Genomic DNA, 8,762 nt, shown 5'->3' on the forward strand with positions numbered 1-8,762 from the left:
GCGTTTCGATCTATATGATCTTAATCATGTCTAACACCATATGAACATTGCTGGTATTCATAGTACTGAGTAGCCCATCGCTATAGATTTCAAAATCACATGACTGAAAAGTCGCAGGTCCTGATGTCTGACCATCTTACGAACATATTAATTAATCTAAAATGAAACTAAGTATTTATTAATAAAAACCCTTTAACAATAGTGATATAATATTTTGTTTTTCTTGTTTAAACCCGAAGGTGATCTTGTTTGTAAATTGTATGTCGTCTCTTAGGGTATGTGCACATGTATCTGTGAGGGCTGCGGATTTTCCCGCAGTGGATTTGTTAAATCCGCAGTGCAAAACCGCAGCGTTTTTTCCTGCGGATTTATCGCAGTTTCTATTGCGGATTCGGCTGCGGGTTTACACCTGCAGTTTTCTATTATTGAGCAGGTGTAAACCCGCAGCAGAATCCGCACAAAGAATTGACATGCTGCGGAATGTAAACCACGTTTTTTTCCGCAGCATGTGCACTGCGGATTTCGTTTCCCATAGGTTTACATAATACTGTAAACGCATGGGAAACTGCTGCGGACCCGCAGCGTGTGCACATACCCTTAATGTCCCCACCGCGATTTGAGCATTTCACTAATTCTATGCCCTGAACAGACATCGCTGCAATGTTACCTCCATGGCAAATAGCAAAATGGCAACCATAGATACATTTCTATTACTACCATTGAAATTACTCGTATCTCTTATGTGTTCAGAGATTCTGGTTTTGAGCTTTCTTGTGGTACATCCCACATATGAGACTTTACATTCTGAACAATTGATCTTATATACCACATTTTTGGAATGATAGTTTATAAAGTCTCTAATTTTATAACTTTTGGAATTATCATGATTAGTAAATATATTGCCTAATTGGCTTGATGCATATGTACTGCATGCGGTGGTACCACATTTATAAAAATAGTAGTTACTCACCGATAACGGTGTTTCTCTGAGCCCATGACGGCACCACGGAGAGAGGGGATCCGCCCACCAAGGACAGGAAACCTACAGATAAAAAGGCGGTACCTCTCTCCTGCATCAGTTGTTTACTAGAGAACGATGGGAGACTATGAACAGAGACTTGCTTTAAACATTATCTAAATACTTAACATGAGATACCGCGTGACTATTATACTATTAACATAAGGCACTATATTAATGTGCACACCCAGGAAGTGAAGGGAGGGAATGTACGGGTGCCGTCATGGGCTCAGAGAAACACCGTTATCGGTGAGTAACTACTATTTTCTCTGACGCCCATGACGGCACCACGGAGAGAATTGCAGAGATTTGTACATTAGGGAGGGACCACTGCTTCCAGAACCCTTTTACCAAAAGTAAGGTCTGAAGAGGAGGTAAGGTCCAATCTATAGTGCCTATAGAAGGTGGACGGTGAAGACCAGGTAGCAGCTTTACATATCTGCTCAATAGAAGCTCCGGCCTTCTCCGCCCAAGAGGTTGCCACTGCCCTTGTCGAGTGTGCCTTGATATTTCCCGGGACGGGTATGCCACTCGCTGAGTATGACAGGCTGATGGCTTCTGTAATCCATCTTGCCAGGGTGCCTTTAGATGCTTTCTTCCCCTTCCGGGGACCCTGGAAACACACAAAGAGAGAGGAATCCTCCCTACTCTCCCTAGTGGCCTCTATGTAACGTATCAGACATCTCCTTACATCTAATGTATGTAACGCCTCTTCCTCTTTGTTTTTGGGGTTAGGACAGAAAGATGGCAGGGATATTTCCTGAGTTCTGTGAAAACGGGATGCCACCTTTGGGAGATATGCAGGGTCAGTTTTTAGGATGACCCTATCATCCAGGATTTGAGTAAACGGGGGGTTGGCGGAAAGGGCTTGGATATCACTGACCCTACGTGCGGACGTGAGTGCAACTAGCAGGGAAGTTTTTAAGGATAAGATTTTTACTGAAGCATCTGATAATGGTTCAAAGGGAGGTTTGGATAACGCCCTAAGAACTAAATTTAAATCCCACTGAGGGGTAGATTTCACGGGTAGGGGCCATGACCTACCGGCTGCTTTGATGAATCTAGATATCCACCGGTTCCCTGCTAGGTCATAGTTAAACAGAGCTCCTAGAGCCGCTACGTGCACTTTTAAGGTGTTTGTGGCCAGACCCAACTCTAATCCCTTCTGTAGAAACTCCAGAATGGCATTAAGAGGGACACCCTCCCCAATTTTGGAGCCTGAAGATGAGAGAAATTTTTTCCAAATTTTCCCGTACTGTCTGGTTGTAACGGGCTTCCTACTTTGTAACAATGTAGAAACTAGCCCCGGGGAAAACCCTCTGTTTTCTAGTAGCCCCCTTTCAAATGCCAAGCTGTCAAGTGCAAACTTGCCACCTGAGGATGATGAACTGGGCCTTGGGAGAGAAGGTTCGGGAGATCCGGTAGAACCCATGGATCGGAGATGGACATTCTCCTCATCCAGGAAAACCAAGGCCTCTTCGGCCAGAACGGGGCTATTAAGACTATGTGGGCCCCGTCCTCCCGAATCTTCCTCAGCACAGCTGGAATCAGAGCAATAGGGGGAAATGCATACGCTAGTTGATGGTTCCACGGTATTAGGAACGCATCCAGGGAAACAGGGTTCCCCCACGGAGTTATGGAGCAAAAGGTGTTCACTTTTTTGTTCAGATGGTTTGCGAAGAGGTCTATGCTTGGTGAGCCCCATTTTACCGCGATTTGATTGAACACTAACTGATTTAGCTCCCACTCCCCTTGTTTCAGGCGGGAGCGACTTAAGTAGTCTGCTCTGAAATTGTCTACGCCCTTTATGTGCAGGCCCGATAGAGATTGAAAGTTGCTTTCGGCTATGTGGAAGATTGAGCTGGTTATCTCCATCAGACTCCGAGAACGGGTACCCCCTTGGTGATTCAGATATGCTATCACCACCTTGTTGTCTGACATAATTCTGACGTGGTGAGACCGAAGGGGCCCCAGGAACTCTAAGAGTGCAAATTTGACCGCCAACAGTTCTTTCATGTTGGAGGATGCCTTTTTCAGATATGGAGCCCAATCCCCCTGAGCTAACAGGTCGTTGAGGTGAGCCCCCCACCCGCTGGGACTTGCGTCTGTTGTCACTATCCGAGATACAGGAGTCACCCACGGGATTCCCTGGGAAAGATTGCTTAGTGATGTCCACCAGCCCAGAGACCGAATTGTGTTTAGTGACAAAACGAGCTGACCTTCTAAATTCCCTTTTAGAGAAACTTCCTCTGACAAGATTTGCCATTGAAGTTCCCTTGAGTGTAAATGAGCCCATTGGACTGCCGGGATGCAGGCCGTCATGGAACCCAGGAGGGACATCGCTTGGCGCAGTGTTATGGAGGGATTGTCTCGCCTTCTGGATACCAGATTTATGATGTTTTGGATTTTTTCCCCTGGGAGGCGACATTCTTGTTTTATCGAGTCCAGAGTGAGACCCAGGTACTCTTGGATCTGGCATGGTAACAATCTGGATTTCTTTAGGTTTATTAACCAACCTAGTTCTTCCAGGGAATGTCTGATTGTTTTTAGCTGTTCCTCGCAGTGTTGAGGAGAGGAGCCTATTATCAGAAAGTCGTCGAGGTAAGGTACTATCAGGGTATCTTTCTCCCTCAGGTGAGCCATTACCTCCGCCACTATTTTTGTGAAGACTCGCGGAGCTATAGCCAACCCGAAGGGTAGGGCTAAGAATTGAAAATGGTATACCACCCCCTTTATATGGACCGCTATTCTGAGGAACTTCTGATAATCTTTGTGAATAGGGACGTGATAGTAGGCGTCCCTTAAATCCAGGACTGCCATAAAACACAGTGGAAACAGCATCTTTATTGAGGTCTTTATTGTCTCCATCTTGAACGGCTGGATTTCTAGAAATTTGTTCAACTCTTTTAGATTCACAATAGTTCTGAATGAGCCGTCCGGCTTCTTCCTCAGGAACAGAGGGGAGTAGCACCCTAGACCTCTTTCTTGTAGGGGAACTTCCATGAGAACCCCTTTGTTTACCAGTCCTATGACTTCTTTTTCTAATGCCAGCTGCTCTTCCTTTGAAGATCTTAGAGAAGTCGTCCTGAATGATGGGTGAGGGGGTTTCTGAAATTTCAATTTTAGACCGGACTTTACTATGTTCAACACCCAAGGACTGTTGGTAATCTTTTCCCAGGCTGAGGCGAAGAGGGCAAGTCTTCCCCCCACCTGGGGCAAGCCTTCATTGTGCGGGTTTTTTATTGTCGCTAGGGGTTTTGTTGAAGATGAAACCCTTGTTTTTGTTTCGCTTGTCTTCCCACCTATCCTGGTTTTTCCCCGGCTTCCTTCGGAAGAACCTCTTGCTCCGAAAGGGCCTTCTGTATGAAGGGAAGCCCAGGGCGGGGAAAGATTTCTTTTTATCCCCAGCTTTTTCTAGTATGTCATCTAGAGTGGGCCCGAATAGGAACTCTCCTTCACAGGGAATTATACATAATTTAGACTTGGTCTGGAGGTCCCCAGGCCAACATTTTAGCCAGAGGGCCCGCCTCGCGGCATTAGAAAACACCGCCGACCTAGCGGATAACTTGATTGAGTCCGCCGAGGCGTCAGCCAAGAAGGCGGCAGCTCCCCGCATAACGGGCAACATTTTTAGCATTGAGTCTCGGGAAGACCTGTTTTTGAGTTGGCTTTCCAATTGGTCTAGCCAAACCATCAGGGAGCGGGATGTACAAGCGGCAGCGACTGCTGGTTTAAGGCCTCCACCAGCCGCTTCCCATGAACCTCTGAGGAACCCATCTGCTTTTTTGTCCATTGGGTCTTTCAAAACCCCCATGTCCTCAAACGGAAGGGCATATTTTTTGGATGCTTTGGCGATTGCCACGTCCAGTTTAGGAGCCTTATCCCAGAAGGAACAGGACTGGTCATCGAATGGATATTTCTTTTTTGGAGTGAGTAGTGATTTTCTCACAGGCTTTTTCCACTCTTTTTTGATCAAAGATTGAATTTTTTCATTGAGAGGAAAGGCCCTTCTCTTTTTCTGGTCAAGCCCTCCAAACATTATGTCTTGGACGGATTTTTTGGGGTGAGGATCTGCCAGCCCCATAGTGTTCCTAACGGCTTTAACAAGGCTATCAGTTTCTTCTATGGGAAAGCAGCTACGGCCCCCTGAGGAAGATGAAGATGATGATGAGGATGAGGAAGAAGAATTAGCCGAGTCTGAATCCGTATCTTCCCCTGAGTCACCCGATTCAGGAGATGGAGATCTATGTTTAGTCTTCCTTCTCTTTCTCCCACCTTTCAGGGATTTAAAGGTTTCCTCTACCTGGACTTTAATCAGGTTTTTGAGATCTGCCGCAAACTCGGGAAGGCCTTCTGACACTGTCTGCTGAATGCAAACACTGCAAAGTCTTTTGTCCCATGAAGATGGAAGATCTTCTTTGCATAGGGCACATATGACATGCTTAGTTTTACTTGTGCTTTTCTTCCCCTATGGTATAAGACACAAAGATAGATTCTCACTATCGCTAACATTCACGGAGATCACTCACCACCTTATGGACCCATAAATACCGGTTGGGCACGATCCGTGTTCTTAGAGCCGGACACAATGCTGGACTCTTTGCTGTGTAGCGATCCAGAACGCCCTCCGGTAGAGCCTTGGCCTTTCTGGGTCCGTCGCTTCTGCTGCCGCGGCGTTGGTTGTGGAGACGCCCTGGGAAGGGGAGATACCTGCTCCATATCACTCACTGGTGAGCATTGGCCAGACTCCATTTCAGAAGCGCTTTTGCCCCCAGACGCCCCGCTTAAAATAGCGGTGGAAGGCGCCATTTTTTTTTTTTTTTTTCAGCGCATGCGCAGTTCGCCCTGCGCGTGGAATCCCGCGCCTGCGCAGATCGCCCGGGCACGAACTCCCGCGCCTGCGCATTCCTCCAGCGGCGACGCCGGCACTAGGCGGGGATCGCAGCGCTTGTGCGCACGCAAGCCCCTGCTGCTTAAATACATCCGTTCCTCGCGCGGGCACAGATGAAGCAAGATGGCGGCGCACTTAGTAACGCTAACTCCTCGGGGACTCTCGGGAGCTCAGGCTGCAGACTGACGCCAGGGAGCCACATCGCTCCTATCCATAGAGCGGACTCTTGGACACGGCTGCAGCTGGTAAGACTTCTTAGAGAGGCGGCTCCTGCCACCTCTCTCCGCGCACCCTAAAAGGCCTACCAGCCCCTAGCGGTGGCGCTTCGGGTCACCACATCTAACCGAGGCAGGGGGGCCCCCGCTGCCTGGATCGGCTGATTGGCCCCGGACTCCCACGAAGAACTTTTCCTCTGACGGAGGTGATCTGTAGGTCTCCCATCAAGGACAGGAAACCAACTGATGCAGGAGAGAGGTACCGCCTTTTTATCTGTAGGTTTCCTGTCCTTGGTGGGCGGATCCCCTCTCTCCGTGGTGCCGTCATGGGCGTCAGAGAAAACCTTTACATTCCAACCATGTATTAGATCTGGGTTTAGATTTATATTGGCTTGGAGAAATTATATCCCCTATGGTTGGAGCTCTTCTGGCTACTATATTTATACCATCATTTAATATATTTGACAAAATCTCATCCTATTCTAGAATTGGTATCCGTTTCTGTATTATGGATTTAATCTCATTAAAGTGGGAACTGTATTGAAGGCAAACATATGGTTTATTCTGCTTATTTGCCCTACTTTTTTTAGACTTGAGATTAGGTTTTAATAAGTTTTCTCTATCTTTTTTATCTACTATATTTCGGGCTCTTTTTAAACACCATTTGGGATAACTGCGCCTGTCAAGTCGTGTTTCCAAATTATCAAATTCCCTTTCTCGATCTGCTGCTTTACTGCAGTTTCTCTTAAGTCTGGTAAACTCTCCCACCGGTATGGATCTTATTATATGGGAGGGGTGACTGCTTTTAGCATACAGGAAAGATCTATATCTTGGTACCGTGTTAGCCAGTAGATAGAAAAATGTTTAGAATTGAGAGTCCTCAGTGGTTGATACCTTTTAATGGCTAACTGAAAAGATGGTAAATTGCAAGCTTTCGAGACTACTCAGACTAGTCGATGCCTGATGAAGAGACCTGAGTAGTCTCGAAAGCTTGCAATTTGTTACCATCTTTTCAGTTAGCCATTAAAAAGGTATCAACCACTGAGGACTCTCAATTCTAAACATTTTGCTTTTAGCATGTAAGACTGTGTTTCCACTCATGGGTTTGAGGTGCATTTTACTATCAATAAATTTACCGCACTCACCCTCCAATTCCAGATCAAGAAATGATATACACTTTTTGTTATGCCTATACGTAAACTTAATACCAAAATCATTACAATCCACATATTCCATGAATTCTGGTATGGCAGACACATCGCCCCCCCCCCCCCCCCCCCCCACCATAAAGAAACACTTTTTTTTCCAGAGGAAAGTGAAAATGTGACAGCATTGGGGGAAAATAATGAGAATAAATATGAAGATCTGGATTTTAAAGACCAAATGGCGCTTATCACTCTGAGATTTGTTCAGAAGATAAATCTTGCAATGGAAGAAAAAAAAAAATAAATAATCAGATAGTCTCAAAATAAAAAATCCTTATTTCTACCCAATACAAACTAGAGTGGAATGTATGGAGGATTTCCAAGATGTGATAGAAAAAGATCTAAGAAAAATAAAAGAAGAATGTGATAAAAAAATAATAACCAAAAGATCCAATTTAACATCTAATCAGAAAAAAGCTCTTCAGGAATTAAAAGATATGAAGAATGTTGTGATAAAAAGAAGTGACAAAGGGGGAATGATAGTCATTCTAAATGAAGAGCACTATATTAACAAAGTGGAAGAACATCTTGCAGACTATAACACATATGAGAAACTTAACAGTAATCCTACTAAGGAATATAATTTAAAGATTAGTAGAATGATAGAAGAAGGTTTAAGTTTGGGTGTTATACATAAACAAGCAGAGTACCTATATGTACCATTTCCTACATTGCCAACACTATATGGACTTCCTAAAGTCCACAAGGGTAATGGCATACCACCCATAAGACCCATAGTTTCAGGGGTCGGATCTATGACTGAACATATGTGTGAGTGGTTGGACTCATTATTGCAACCGTTAGTAAGAAGAATGCCAGGTTACATCAAAGATTCCAGAGAAGTAATAAAAACTTTCTCCAGAAAAACATGGCAAGAAAGTTTCTCGTGGCTTTGCTCCGATGTAAATTTCCCTTTACACATGTATACCACATGATGTAGCCATGAAAGCTTTGGAGTTTCATCTTAATAGTTATAATCTTTATTCGCAGGATTTGATACAGTATATACTGCAGGTGACATTTTTCTTACTTAAGCATAATGTTTTTTCGTTTAATAAGACTATTTACAGACAAAGGACTGGAGTTCCTATGGGAGCTAAGTACTCCCCATCGCTTGCAAACCTGACTATGGCATTTTGGGAATCTATGTATATTTATTCTGTGAATAACCCGTTTGTTGCTGATTTGTCCTGGTATGGCAGATACATCGATGACACCCTCATTATTTGGAGGGGCGATGTGTCTGCCATACCAGAATCCATGGAATATGTGAATTGTAATGATTTTGGTATTAAGTTTACGTATAGGCATAACAAAAGTGCATATCGTTTCTTGATCTGGAATCGGAGGGTGAGTGCGGTAAATTTATTGATAGTAAAATGCACCTCAAACCCATGAGTGGAAACACAGTCTTACATGCTAAAAGCAAAATG

Source organism: Ranitomeya variabilis, chromosome 7 (assembly GCF_051348905.1).
Source record: "Ranitomeya variabilis isolate aRanVar5 chromosome 7, aRanVar5.hap1, whole genome shotgun sequence".
Classification (NCBI taxonomy): Eukaryota; Metazoa; Chordata; class Amphibia; order Anura; family Dendrobatidae; genus Ranitomeya; species Ranitomeya variabilis.